This window comes from Pelodiscus sinensis, chromosome 16 (genome assembly GCF_049634645.1).
Source record: "Pelodiscus sinensis isolate JC-2024 chromosome 16, ASM4963464v1, whole genome shotgun sequence".
Taxonomy (NCBI): Eukaryota; Metazoa; Chordata; order Testudines; family Trionychidae; genus Pelodiscus; species Pelodiscus sinensis.
This window is the reverse complement of record NC_134726.1, coordinates 32427118-32442414: the sequence shown is the minus strand read 5'-3', so window position 1 is coordinate 32442414 and position 15297 is coordinate 32427118. Positions and strand designations below refer to the sequence as shown.

General features: G+C 48.9%; 1 protein-coding gene across 2 annotated transcripts in view; it reads left to right on the top strand.

Moving 5' to 3' along the window:
* The window catches only part of MAP2K3 (mitogen-activated protein kinase kinase 3), a 96906-nt gene that overhangs the window by 3738 nt on the left and 77871 nt on the right, over positions 1–15297 (top strand). The window contains exon 1 of one of the 2 annotated variants that reach the window (XM_075899708.1): positions 3646–3862. The exons of the other annotated variant lie outside the window; for it this stretch is intronic. The gene's annotated coding sequence lies outside the window, so the exon portion shown is untranslated. Of the gene's footprint in view, positions 1–3645; positions 3863–15297 lie in introns of those variants that run through there. 2 annotated transcript variants of the gene reach the window in all.

The window sequence follows — 15297 nt, the reverse complement described above, 5'->3', positions numbered from 1 at the left end:
GATGAAAAGAGGGGCTCACCGCCCCTTTCCATTATCAGCCTTTCTGTCTGATGATAGTGCTGAGAGTCTGTTCTTTGCTGAGGAGCTGGATTAAATCTAGGGAATGAGCCCTGTAAGGGAGAAGGATTTGCAGGAACTATGCACTTATTGGCAAGGTTCTTTGCCTGTAGGCAGATACTGAATGCAGGGAGTGTACTTCCTTCAGCACATGCCCATCCTTGCTTTGGGAAAAGCGGGTATTTTAAAACAGTCTGCATTTCAAAGCTGCTGCCTGTACAGATTGACTTTTCTAGTCTTTTGAGAAGAGCTGGTGCCTGCCTGCCAGTTGCTGCTAACGTCCTTCCACGTGCCCTTCAGAGACATCTAACATATGCATAGCCTGTTGCTTTCTAGTATGTGTGGTTAATATTTTGAGTCCATTCAAATTACCCGGTTCTCTTATTGGTATGAGATTCACAGCTCCATCTCTGGCCGTTTAATTTACCGCCCTTTGTCTGACCTCAGGCATTTTCTTTGTCTGCTTCCTCTGTCTCCTCCAATACTGTGATCTGTGTGTGGATCAGCTGCCCAGTTAATTGACCAAGAACCTGCGTCCTCTACTCTCATTTCATGAGTGCTCAGCTACTGCCACTTTAGATCAGCGGTGGGAATCCTGCAGCCTATCGGGGTCTTAGGTGTGGCCCACGAGACACTGTGGTTACCGCTGCCCATGCACAGGCTTGCCAGATTCTGCTGGTTTCCAGCTGGTAATGCAAAAGTGACGTGCACTTAAAGCAAAGGCACGTGAAAGTGAAGTGGGTGCTGATGGCTCCCAACATTGTGAGAGCCGTGTGCTCCCTTTGCAGCCAGTCAAAGCGCTGCTACGGTTCAGTGGGTACATTCTAGATATGCCAGTGCAGTTAGGAAAACTCCCCCGTGCCGGGAGAAGGACACTCCTGCGGCCCACTTGCTACCCTAGGTTATACCTGCTCATGCCTTCAGGACCAGGGTTTACTGGTAGGTGAGCACTGCTCACCTGTTGTCTGGTGACATGTGTTTGCTCTATAAGAAAGGGTTACTTTGCACATGCTGCCTTTGGGCGTTGGATGACTGTGGCTGTCCTACTGGGTAGGCTGAATTTCCAGCGTCCGCTTCTGTTTGGGGAAACTCGCTGAGTAGAGATTGATCAGAGCCAGTTTCCTCTTGTCTATTGCTTCCGTTTCTTGATCTTAATCTGATCAAGATATGAAACAGGGCCCATTTCTTTGTCACCCTTAAATGGGATTGTTCCAAATGCCCCATTGCAACTTTCAAAATTAGCTGACTGTCGTTTCTGTTTACTCGTAGCATCTTCCTCTGCTTCTGCAGGTTCTTTAGCTGCTGGGTAACGTCAAACTGTTGCATGGCACCCTTGTGAATGGAAGGAAGCTGAGTTGGGAGGCTCTGTCCAAATGTAATCACCTTGCATGGACTATGTATACAGTGAACCCTCGCTACTTCGCGGTTCGACCATCGCGGATTCACGACTTCGCGGACTTTTTTCATTACATTATGTATATACGTGAATCCGCGATGGTCGAACCGCGAAGTAGCGGTTACCAAAACTTTAAAAAGCCTCAGGGGAAGCCGGTGGGGGGGGGCATCCCAGGCGCGCCTGGGCTGCTCCCCCGCCGGAGCCCCTCCGCGGCTTTCAAAGCCTCGGGGGAAGCCGGCGGGGGGGCATCCCAGGCGCGCCTGGGCTGCTCCCCCGCCGGAGCCCCTCCGCGGCTTTCAAAGCCTCCGGGGAAGCCGGCGGGGGGGCATCCCAGGTGGGATGCCCCCCCGCCGGCTTCCCCCGAGGCTTTGAAAGCCGCGGAGGGGCTCCGGCGGGGGAGCAGCCCAGGCGCGCCTGGGATGCCCCCCCGCCGGCTTCCCCCGAGGCTTTGAGGATCCTACTTCTACTTCGCGGATTTTCATCTATCGCGGTAGGGTTTGGAACCTATCTACCGCGATAAACGAGGGTTCACTGTAAAGTGTAACTATTCGCTCAGCTTTGCTATGTGTGTAATTGACCCTTCCATACACTTATAAGGGGCGCTGTCCTTAAATGGGACCCTTCCATACACTTAAATGGGATGCTGTCACGATGCAGCTTGCTTTTTACTGTGCTTTGTTTTGGAAATCCATGCTGTCCTTTGTTCTACTGTGCAGATTCTTTAATTAAAAGAAGCAAGGCTGTCTTTGGGTTCTAAAACTGAGAGAGGAGGGAAGCAAAGAAAGTGCTTTTGTGTGCTCTGAGAAACAAACGTCCTGGTAGATGTCCCCCTATAAGATACGTACAATGTTACAGCATGGAAGGAGGAGAAATGCATCGGATATCTGGAAGAGAATCTGTAGGAGAACTTGTCTTGGGGGAATGTCTGTGGCACCAGCAACAAGGTAACAAAAGCACGCTCTTTTTTCTGAGATTCTCCTCTAACACAGGAAGGAACAAGTGACAGAGAAATGTCAGGTGTCATGCATGGGAGCATCTGCTTTTACTTCCCTTTTCCTGCAAACTTATGTGCAGTGGTGGATCTGTCTTTCCTGAAGCAGTGACCCAGCTGTCTGACGATTTTGGTTCTTGTGGCTTCAAAACTAGATTATAGCAGAGAGGGCTCCAAAAATGTGTAACGTTTTTCATTGTGATGGGGCTTGAATTGAAACTAGACTTTTATTAAAGAGCAGCTGCATTTCAAGAGATACAGAACTGCTGTTTTCCTGGCAATATACTCTGCGCGGGTGTGGGTAAATAGTGTGATTTAGCATTGACTAGTCCAGCCTGCATTTTTAGGCACTGCACCCTTTGGTTTGATTATTCACTGTCTTCCATGTAGAACGCAGCTCCGTTAGAGTTATGCAATTCAGTGGGCTCAGACTCCTGACTAGGGATGTTAAAAATCTTGGACTAGAGTAACTGTGCAAACCACTGAAACTCTTTGTGCTACGGGCTCTACCATTAGCTTTACATGGCAGAGCCTGCAGCGAAGTCTCACTGGGAGTGGGGCCGCCAACTTATCAGTTAATCAGTTATTTAGTTATACTCTAAGGCTACGTCTACACTGGCCCCTTTTCCGGAAGGGGCATGTAAATTTCACTAGTCGTCGTAGGGAAATCCGCGGGGGATTTAAATATCCCCCGCGGCATTTAAATAAAAATGTCCGCCGCTTTTTTCCGGCTTTTAAAAAAGCCGGAAAAGAGCGTCTAGACTGGCCCCGATCCTCCGGAAAAAGTGCCCTTTTCCAGAGGCTCTTATTCTTACTTTGAATAAGTAAGATTTCCCTACGACGACTAGTGAAATTTACATGCCCCTTCCGGAAAAGGGGCCAGTGTAGACGTAGCCTAACCCAGTGGTTCCCAAACTTGTTGGTATCACGCCCCCCTTTTTGACTTTTGAAAAACCCTCACTCCCCCCCTCCAAATAGCAGCAAAACTTGTTGAGCAAAAAAAAAGGGGGGGGGGAGGTGTATGATGGGGCTAACCTGCCCCCACACTGAGCAGGAGGAAGGGGAGCCCATTTATTGGGTAGAACACGCCCCTCCCCCACAGCCCTACTGGGCATGCTCGAAGTGCAGCCTCGCTATAAAATACTGCTGGGCTGCTCAGTTGGGGCAGACCGCTGGGGAGGAAGGAGCTCTGGCCCAAGCTGCAGGCCTGCTGCCAGATCCAGAGCTGGAGGAGACGCCGTGGCTGCTACCACCAGCCCTGGGGCGAGCCCGACCCCAACACCGACGCCCGGCAGCCGCCCGCCCCGCTGCAGAAGATGCCCCCTGTGCTGCTGCCCCAGGGACAAGACCAGCGGACGTGGCCACCGCCGACAACCCAGCATCGCCAAGTGGGACCTCTGTAGGCCACCAGATTGGGGGTAGGAAGCAACCCAGGGCAAGAGGCTGGGAACCCCCTCCAGTGGGCTTGGCATGTTATGGGGGAGGACCCCCCCCTGCTGAGCCGGTGGTGGGAACCACCCACCACCATTAGGGCCCTGGGTTGGGGTCCGGTGGAGAGGGAGGGCCTGGACCCCCCTACCCCAACCCCTCAGTGCTGGACTAGGCCTTTGGGCCTGCTGCGAGTGCTGGACTAGGCCTCTGGGCTGGTGGTTAATGCTTTGTTCCCAGGAGAAAGGGGGTGGCGGGCGGTACCCGGCCACAGGGGGGAACTGAAAAGGGCAACAAAACTTGATTGGGGGAGAGCCTGGTCGCCTCATCCCCTGGAATTTCTTCATGCCCCCCCCCAAGGGGGCATGCCCCCAGTTTGGGAACCCATGCACTAACCCAGTAGTCCTGAATGCTGTGCCCACGGGTGCCATGGCGCCCGCCGGGGCATTTATGTGCATCTGCTGAACAATCTGGGCCGGCCCTGGGCGCCCGGCGCATGAGCGGCCCCGGCTGCCCCAAAAGGTTGGGGACCACTGTTCTAACCTGTCATGTGCAGCAGTATTCCCTCTAAACTGGGGGCAGTGCAACTTCACAGGTGATTAATCAGCCCTGCTGAGTCAGAGGCTCAGGGCTCCCTGCAGGGAGCTGACTCATCACCTGTGAGGCAGTGCTGCCCTGCAGCTTAGAGGGAACACCTGATGTGCAGTCCATACTTTTCCTGCAGTTGTTGCACCGGACAGCCTCTACTTACGTTAAAATAAGGGACTCAGATTCGAAGCTTGATGCATTTTTGCAGGGGGCAGCCTTCTGTACAGTGAATGCTTTAGTATGGCAACAGGGGATTTTAGATCTGACCCCACAAAAGCAGGAGCGTTTCCATGTTTTCAGTTTGTATTTTAATGTAGGGTGTATGGGATTCATTCGAGCACCAAGGCATAAATAAGCTCTCCCTCTGCACTCACGGTGCAGCTGAGTATCCTCAGCTCAATGACTATTTCACAGACAGGAAGAACTTCTTTGGAGTCGGTACAACATTTTGCTTAGACAGCCTGTGTTTTTAATTGTGTGTGGATGCTCGGTTTGACTGGCTAGCTGGATACTACTTAATATTCATGAGGGCCAAACTTAGCCCAGGATTTTGACTGTGATGCAGGTGGAGGTGAGAAGACTGTGTGTTAAGCATTTGTTTGGCTGTGTAGTGTCTTCAGTTGTGGGATAGGGCATTAACTGGGCTTGGCTATCCCTGTCCATCATGCTGTTCCCTGGAATGGCTACAGCCTTGTGGTTCTAGAATGGACTTTTTAATTTTTTTTTTAAAGAGGACCAGTTGTTGGTCTGTCACTTAACCTCACCCTGGAGGACCAGTGGACTGTTCTTTGTCTGGCTTGGTTGGTCCTGCCAGCATAACTCTCAGGGAGACTGGGATGCACACGCCCTCCCATTGTATCAAGGTGCCAATCCCAAGGGGAAAAATTATAACCATTGGACCCTTCTGTTCTCTTCCCACCTTGTCAGGTCAGAAAACAGCCACCCTTCCTCTCCATCCCAGACTTCCTCTGCACCTGGAACATGTGAGACAGGAAGGTCTTGTCTTCCCTGCTAAAAACTGTGTGTTTTTTTTTTTTTTTTTTTTTTTTTTAACCTCCGAGTAATTAACATGCATGAGCAAAGATGGGAAAGGCCAGGCATGTGAGAGTTCTTCCTCACGGTCATCTCCCCCCAGGCACAGGGATGGTACTAACCTTGTACTGTGCCTTGGCTGTGTTTTTTGTCTCAGGATAGCACCTGAGCGTTGGTTGCCCAAAGGTAAAAACCACAGCAGAGCGGGCAAGCCCTGAAACCGTGGAGTCATACTGCATGTCAATGCACATCCCTTGAAAAGGGCAAACATTCAGTACAATCTTGCTGCTGCTTTCATAACACTTTCTAAATGAGAAATAGGAAACCATTTTTGATTCAGAGATTTTTTTTTTTTTGAGCACATGATCATGTGGTCTGAGGTCCTGTGTTCCCCAGGCTGGAGAATTTCACCCAGGAATTCCTCTGTTAAGCCCAGTGGGTTGTGATTGAACTAGAGCAGACTATGTAGAAAGACTCATGATCTTAATGTTAAAGATTCCAAGAAATAATCGCCATGTTTCTTTTTATATAGCATTTTCCATCAACTGATCTCAGTACTTTTCCTCACCATGCTCCAAGAGGTATGGAAGAGCTATATTCTCTATTTCTACAGGTGGGACACTAAGGCTAAGGGACTCAACCAAGGACACACACGGGCTGTGGCAGAAAAGAGAATCGAACGGGGTGTCCCACATCCTAGATTAGTGGCCCAATTACTGGACCATCCTACCTGTTTCATAGAATTCAGTGGTGGAGTTTAGACTCTTTTCAATTATCTTTAATCTAAAACATTCTTCCCACCTGCAAACACTGCCAACTTAAATTGTTATCTGATTTGCGATGTCTCTGCTCTGGGTTCTGGCAGCAGCAGACTGGGGGAGAAAATGACACAACTTTGATACTCTTCCCATTCAGCCTCCCTTCTTATGGGACAGCATCGTGACTCTGTCTACCAGGAATCAAGGAGCAGAAAGTCTGTCCATGATGTACAGTGTAAAGGTGATTTCCGGGCTGTGGCCTGCTCTGGTAGAAACTTGAAATAAGACAAGGCGGGGTGCATAAAATGAGTGAAGTAGTAACACGCACTACAACCTCCCTCCTTCCCTTCAAGGGTTCATGGACTCTGTAGAGGCTATTGTGTAGACCTGGGTAGGGAACTCTCTTTTTATATCAGGCCATTGATGCACTAGAAAAAAATCAACAGCGGGTTGCAGAAGTTGAATTCACCTGCCCAGGAGAGAAGCATGGGGCCCCAGCCCTGTGAGAGGGGGGACGACACTGAGGCTTGGGGCTTCCTGCGGGGCTGGAGCTGTGAGTGCCAACTCGCCCTGCTGCGGGGGAAACCCCAAACCTCCGTGCTCCTTCCCGTCTCTCCGGGTGAGTGAATTGAATCGGTGCGGCCTGCGGGCCAGATGAAAATGAACAAGGGGAGAGATCAAGCCCCCGGACCATAATTCCCCATCCCTGGTGTAAATGCTCCCTAGATATTCCGGGCCCCATATCTTAAAACTATAACAAGATTGCAAAAGACATCTGGTTAGCTGAGAATTAGTTAACTCCAGGTTAAAGAGTGTCTAGAGTAAACCAACCCCCAATGGAAGGCAAGCTTGGGAGGAAATAAAACTTACGACATAGGTACCTCACCCCCCCACCACAAATAATTCTAGTGCTGGAAAGAAAGGAACCTCCAAAGTACACGATGCAAGTAATTTCCCAGAAGAGGTGGCTAACCGTAGGCTGTGGGTTTGGCATCCGTGTCTGTCAAAACTGAGTCCAGCTGCGTGTGCCAGATAAACTTCAGGAGTGTGATGTCTAAGTTGCATGTTTCCAGCAACGCCAGGGCTTTCCTTGCCCAAGCAGCTGCTAGGAGTAGAGACCTCTTAAGGCAACTTGTGACTAGGGATGTGAACTGGTTACAAGGTGATGTTTACTAGGCAACAGTTAACTGGTGCTCGAGAGTAGCCCCCTGCCTGCTGCAGGTGGAAGACTGTGCCAGGCCCACCGTGCTGCAGGTCGGGGCAGGAGGAGCCAGTTGCGGGCTGCTCCAGCCAGGTTGGAGCGGTCCCCTGCCTGGGATCCTGCCGAATTGGTTAACTGGCTAAACCTAATATTTAACTGGATAACTGATTAAACAGGGTTTTACATCCCTACTGGTACTGCATGTCCTGTTTGTATACTAGGCTAATGTCCTCTTGTCTGTCAGGTTGGCTTGTTGGTTGGGGGCACCTTTTAGGGATTAAAAAACGGTAATGCAACTTCTGCTTTTTCTGGAGCTCTTTGTGCGCCCAACAGAGCATGAGGATAAATATCTGATCTAGGGTGGGGCCTAATATTGAATCAGACCCTGATATTTGGGTAGCATTGGGTAAAACCTTCTGCTCCTTTATTTTTGGGGAAGGTGGATACCATGGGCACGTCTATGCTATGTGGAAGACAGATGTTGCCGCATTCAATCTTCTGGGGTTTGATTTAGCGGGTCTAGTATAGACCTGCTAGATCAAACACAGAGGGCAACCCTGTCGGCACCGGTAGTCCTGCTCCTCATGAGGAGCAAAAAAAGCTGACAGGAGCACTTGCTCCCTTAGGCCTCCTGTTGTATGGATAGCGGAGAAACGTGACGTAAGAAATGTCAACCTACGCTATGTAATTTACACAGACGGAGTTGCATATCTTATTCCAACCTTCTCATGTAGTGCAGACCAGGCCTATGTGAGTGACATGCAGGTGAAAGTCTTTTTAACACTGGGAATTGAGCTACAAGTACGGTATTTCACCATTGGGATCCTACACAGGATATGGTATCTTAGTTTTGGGTAGAGTAGTGAATGTGCAAGAGATCTTACCTGCATCTTCCTTTTCCTAGAGGCTAAGATGTGAGAGGATAAAGAGCCCTGCGTGGTTATAATAAGCCCTGATCTACATGCTGCGTTCTGACTGATTTGATTGTATTTTGGGTAGGAGTCCTCTTTTTTTTTTTAATTATTATTATTTTATCACCGCTTGTAGTCTAGTCAATTTACGAATAAGCTACACCAGTATACGCAGCTATTTACTGGTTTAATTGCAATCCACATTAATTGATTGTGCCGGCACCACTTTCTCTGTTCCTGCACCAACACAATTATGTGTGTAGACCAGTCCTCTGTAGCAGTACATCTGCTGGTTCCTCTGGTCCAGTTGGAAGTCTCTGAAATGAAGTTTCAGGGATGGAGAACATCTGAATGGAGTAGAGGGAAATGATCCCATAGTTGGGACCCTCCTTTCAGGTGATGTTGTGGTATCCTCTCTTTCAGAGGTTTACCTTTCTTTGGGAGGGAACTCCAGTTATTCGGAAAAGACAGGTGTTAGTAGTGGGGGAGATGATCATTAGAAACATAGCTGGGTTTGCGATGACCGAGAGAACTGTATTGTGACTTGCCTACCTGGGGTGAAGGTTGTGGATCTCTTGAGACCTTTAATTTGTGTAGTGCTGGGGAGGAGCTGCAGCTCTGCAGTTTAAATGTAGTAGGAGCCAGGTGTGCAGGGCCGCAGCGGTGATAGGTCTCATATCAGTGTGAGCCGGGACCGCTGTGGCTCTGCATTTTAAATGTAGTAAGAACTGGGCGGTTCTTACTGCAGTTCTGGCTCTCGCCAGGTCCAGCAGTCCCTGTTCGCGGTGACCCGGGTGCCAGTGTCTCCTGCCTCCCTTCCCCCCCAGGCAGCAGCAGCATCCTTTTAAGCCAGCTACCCCCCAACACCAGCTCCTGTTCTCCCCCTTGCCCCTGCTTGCTGCCTATGGAGGCAGCGGGGGAAGGGGGGAAGCAAGTCATCAAGTACTCGACTCAAGAACCTGATAAGTTTAGGCTTATCGGGTAGTCAAGTACTCACTGACATCCCTACATGTAACGTCAGACAGCTAAATAGACAAGTTTTAAAGGTATTTATATTCAACCTCTCTAAGCTTAAATAATAAGATGGGTGAACTAGAGTGTCTAAATGAGGTTATTGATATAATAGCCATCACAAACTCAGTGGAAAGAAGATAATCAATAGGACACAGTAATACCGGGGTGTACAAAATAGGGATGCTAACTAACGATTAATTTACTAGTTGAGAAGTCGATGGAATTTCCATCAGCTACTCGACTAGTCGATAGGCACTTCCTCATGGGGCTCTTGTACATTTCAAAGGAGGAATGTGGAACTCTGCAGCCTAGGCCAGTGGGGCTGCACACAGGTATGCCTACTTTGAAATGTACAAGAAGTCCCAGCTGATTCCAGGCTGCATGCGTTGCTGCCGCTTTGAAATGCCAAGGCAGCATTTCAAAGGGGCAGCACCGCACAGCTGAGCCGCATGGAGCCCGGGGACAGCTCCTTGCAGTGCTGCTTTGAAATGCCAAGGCTGCTTCTTTAAGGAACCCCTTCCCCCACCCTCTTTTGCTGCCTCTGATAGAGGCAGGAAGGGGGGGGGGGAATCGACCAGTCCTTAACATCCTTAGTATATAATAGATCAGAAGGTCATGCTGGTGGGGGAGTGGCAGTGTGTGTGAAAAATCATAGTATCAAATGAAATAAAAATCTTTAACTAAACTGTTCCATAGAATCTTTATGGATAGTAATTCCATGCTCTACTAATATGAATATAGCTTTAGGTAAATAATACCAACCTCCTGATCATGATGGTGATAATGACTATGAAATGCTAAGGGAAATTATTGTATTTTTTATTGTATAGCCTTTGTAATGGGGATTTCAACTAAAAGAGCACCCAAGGGCAATAAGATCATTGTGGAGAAACTAAGTGAATTCTTTGCATTGGTTTTCATGGGTGAAGCCATGAGGGAGTTTCTCAAACCTGAGCCCTTCTTTGTAGTTGACAAATCTGAGGAACTGTCCCAGATTGAGGAGCCATTAGAGGTTTAGGCTTATCTAGTAAACTAAATAGTAGTAAGTCAGCAGGAAGAGATGGCATTCACCCAAGAGTTCCGAAGAAGCTCACCTGTGAAATTGTGGAACCACTAACTATAGTACCAAATGACTGGAGGATAGCTAATGTGACACCAGTTTTTGAAAAGGGTTCTAGAGGTGATCCTGGCAATTACAGGCTGATAAATCTAACTTCAGTACCGGGCAAATTTGTTGAAACTATAGTAAAAAAAAAAAAAGAATTGTCAGACACTTAGATGAACAAACTTGAATACTGCATGCATATGTGGATACCTTGTCTCAGAAAATACCTTGGCATTGCAAAAGGTTCAGAAAAGGGCAATAAAAATGGTTAGGGGTATGGAATGGCTGCCAAATGAGGAGACTTTTCAGCTCGGACAAGAGATGACTAAGGGGGGGAGATATGATAGAGGTCTATGATGTTGTGACTGTTGTAGAGAAAGTAAATAAGAAAAAGTTATTTACTTACTCCTATAACACAAGAACTAGGGGTCACCAAATGAAATTAATAGGTAGCAGGTTCAAAACAAACAAAAGGAAGTATTTCTTCACGCAACACACAACCTGTGGAACTCCTTGCCAGAGGGTGAAAACAGGACTTTTACAGGTTTCAAAAAATGGAGGTTATCTAGCTCTAACTTATGTCCATTAATGGCTACTAGCCAGGATGGGTAGGAATGGTGTCCCTGGCCTCTGTCAGAAGCTGGGAATGGGCAACAGGGGAGGGATCACCTGATGATTGCCTGCTCTGTTCATTGCCTCGGGATCACCTGGCATTGGCCACTGTCGCAAGACAGGATACTGGGCTAGATGGACCTTTGGTCTAACCCGGTATGGCTGTTCTTATGTTCTTAGCTGATCGTGGCCTTGTGACTAGTAAAGACAATGGACCATGGCATTGCACCTGCCCACCCCCCCCCCCCCCATAGCTTCAAATAGCACAAAACAAAGGCTGCGGAGATGATGTTATGAAAGGGACCTGTTTTGCCATAAGAGCTGGCAAGTGGTTGTAATATGTTTGACACACACAAGAGTGTGCTGGGTCAGGTAATTGCATGAGTCAGCCTGCGAGCTGTCTGGGAAATATCTGCAAGTCTAGACTAAGTAGTCGAATAAATATCATTTTCCTGCGTGGGTCAAGAAAATCCATTTGGGCAGGTTTGGCTACAGGGGTGACTGTATCCAGGAGGGATGCTCTCTGGACTCCCTTGCTGTGTGTCTGCTGATAGTAATTGTTCAAGAACAGCCGTGCATCCCCTGGGCGAGGCATTTGTCTGTCTGCAGATCTCAATGCTGTCATGTAAGTGTCTGCTCTTACTGCCCTCTTCCCTGTGCTTGAGTGTCTCCTTCGTCTTTTGGAGCTGGGTCTCTTCCCTGGAGCCATCCTAAGTGTCAGATCTTGGGAGTGGAATAGGCTTAGCACTGGATGGGAGACAGCAGGGATCAAAGCAGGAGAGGGTGTTGATCGGAGTCGCTTCTTCTGAGCCCTGCTGGTACCAGTGCTTAGCATGCTGCGCTTCTGCAGGGAGCTGTGATGCAAGGCAAAGAGTGTTTCTTACTCCTTGCTAGTAAAGATGACACAACTCTCTTTCCGCAAGAGACCAATATGCTGACCCCAGTCTCTTGAAAAAGCACAGACTGGCTAATTAAATTCCCCCTCTGGGCTGTGGTAGTGGTCAGTTCCTGTCCCATAGCATTGCTACAGGTTGCATCGCAAGAATGAGTGAAGTGGGTTGTGATAAATCTCTTGACTACCCAGGGCTCAACAAATCTTTGAAACCCTTTGAGCTCCTTTGCATGGCGTCCTAGAAATGCATTGCTGTCACAGCTGCCTCCTCTGCCTCAGAAGGCACAAATGCAGCCACTGGACAGCCTCCAGAAAATCCTTTCCATTAGCAATAGTTGCATCCGGATGACTGTGGGTTTTATTTTTATTGGCTGGCATACTTGGCTTTGCTAGAAATAAAGTGGGCCCACCATTTCTGCCCAGCCTTGCCTGTTTAAATCCTGCCCTGTCAGCAGGCTGTCCTTCCTGTATTTCCTGTTGACTCCCTTCCCCATTGGTTGACAAGCTCTGTGTTCAGAGAAACCAAATAAAGCAACAGTATAAAAGAGGCTGCAAGCTGCCCGGATGAGTGGTGCGTGGGTGGAAGGGCTGTGAATGGGATCGGTGCAGCCCAGAGCGGAAGAGCCTCTGCCAGCGTTGCACTTTATCTCTCTGGCAGCGTTTGGATTTTTTAAAGCTCGAGGCTATGCTGCTATTCTGGCTGCTGATTTCTCCCTGACTACGTCTACACTGGCCCCTTTTCCGGAAGGGGCATGTTAATTTCAGAGATCGTAATAGGGAAATCCATGGGGGATTTAAATATCCCCCACGGCATTTAAATAAAAATGTCTGCTGCTTTTTTCCGGCATTTAGAAAAGCCGGAAAAGAACGTCTACACTGGCCCTGATCCTCTGGAAAAGGGCGCTTTTTCCGGAGGATCGGGGCCAGTGTAGACGCTCTCTTCCGGCATTTAGAAAAGCCGGAAAAAAGCGGCGGACATTTTTATTTAAATGCCGCGGGGGATATTTAAATCCCCCATGGATTTCCCTATTACGATCTCTGAAATTAACATGCCCCTTCCGGAAAAGGGGCCAGTGTAGACGTAGCCCTTGTGTTTTAATTATTTGGGTTTACAGTGCTCCCTTAAGGGAGGTGACCGGTCTCCAGCCTACACAGTCCCTTCCTTCATCCTTTGTTACCTTTTCCTACAGGTTTATGGTCTCTGGCATTAAGTGTGGGGCTTACCTCTCAGCATGCCGCATGGTAGAGAGGGGCAACCTCAGACCTGAGAGCTGCAGCTGCCAGTCCAGTTCCTAATGTGTCCCACTGAGGGCCATGCATTCACTCTGAGCTCTTTGCTCTCATGCTGCAGTAAAAATAGGCCCTTTCCCAACTAATGCTTGTCAGGTACTGAATAGATCTCCACCACTGCCTTATGCAAGCATCTGAAGTCTTGGTCAGTAGCTATAAACTAGGGATGTCAAAGGTTAACTGGTAAGCCTGACCCTTAGACAGTAAGACTTACCGTTTCTGGTTAACAGTAGGGGCTGGAGCAGTTCCCTGCTTGCCCCAAACTGGGGGCTGCTTCAGACCTGCAGGACCTGCTGGAGTTGTCCCTGTTCATGGTGGCCTGGCCCAGCCTCCCCACTGTAGGTTACACACTGGCTCCCCTGCTGCCAGCCCACTTCTAGGGAGGCTTCACTGCAGGCCCCACAGTATAAATTTTACTTAAGCTTTATAATGCAGAGCCCGTAGCGCGTGTACCTGCTATGAATTTTTAGCGGTTGCACGGTTACAATGCTTAATGTGTTTTTTACATCCCTATTATAAACACGGGCAGATGGCTTGAGGATAAAAATGTCATGGCCAAAGGTATCTGAATATAAGCAGGGGAAAGTTGTGAGGGAATTTTGTTGGAATCCAAACGTTATTGGCCTTGGCCCGTTCCCCATTTGGACACCTACCACATTCCTTTGCAGACTGGTTGTCCTTCTACCACCATGCGCTTTGTCACGTGTATCTGACTCCTTTTTTGTGTGTGGAGTCCAAGTTGCCAGGGAAGTTTTGCATGTGGATTTTGGCTTCACACAGAGTTTCTTGTGCAGTAATTGTGGGGTTTCCCACTTGGGATTTTACACATGGCTTCCCCTCATGAGCTCTGCCTGTAACAATTGTATGGAAGAAAGCCAAGGTGTGCGTTTTCACTTTAAAACATGGACTCTGTACATTCCATTCCAGCGCCATCTCTTTACTCCAGTATCACATTCCTCCTTGCAGATCTGCCCCTAATTCTGGGCTTCCTTCATATGGGAGGCATTTTCTTTTTAGCCTCTGCATAGGGCTTCCCAGGTGTTGCAGGCTGCAGCCAAGAAAGCTGTGCTGACTCACAGCCTGCTAGACCTTGACCCAGGATGTGAGCTGACATGTTGGGACTAGTCTGCTTGCCTGGCAGAGGATATTTCCACAGAGCAAAGTGACAGGAACAGCTGTGTAGTTGGGATTTAATACAAAAATACCTGCATAGCTTATTCCTGCTTCACTGTCGAAGAACTCTCTGTGCAATTAAGAGGTTGATTTGAGAGACCGAAGCGATATAGGTGCAGGAAATTGACTCTGGCACGGTGAACTGCATTGCTCGCTATCCTCTTCCCCCAGGTGGTGAACCTTTTTGGCAACGGGGGCTGCTGAGCCACAGAAAAATCAGTCGGGGGCTGCACACAAGTAAAAAAGCAAAAAACCAAATGCCCCCCACTGATGTGGCCCCAGACTGAGAAGGAGAAAGACGCTCCCCACGATCTTCTTGCAACCAGAGCCTAGGGGGCCCAGGATAGCAGGAGAACGATGGGGGGCTGGAGCAGCAGTTCAGGGTCCCCAATTCTGGGGAGGATCCCTGAGCCTTAGGGGCCAGATCCAGGCAAGTTGGGGGCTGCATACAGTCCCTAGGCCTTAGGTTCCCCACCCCATCTTAATTTTTGTTGCCTCATGGCCGATAAGGCACATGCACTGAGCTGGTCACCTACCTCTTTTATTGAGACCTGGTAACATTTTCAGAGGTTAGAATTAACACCAACAACCTGGCAACAATTGAAGCAGGGCTTAGTAAATGGGAATGGAAATGCTGATGTCGTAAGTCAGTGAGGAGCAACCTGGGCTAGTGAGTGGTGCGTATCAGTGGCCTCCTTCATCTCCGTGGACTGCAAAATTGTTGTACTGCCTCCCAAGATACGGGAGTTTTGCAAACAGTGCTTTGTGAGTGCACCAAGCATTTGCAGTGTGCACTAATTGAACCGTAGCAGCACTTTGACTGGTGTCAGGGGGAGCCCACAGCTCTCA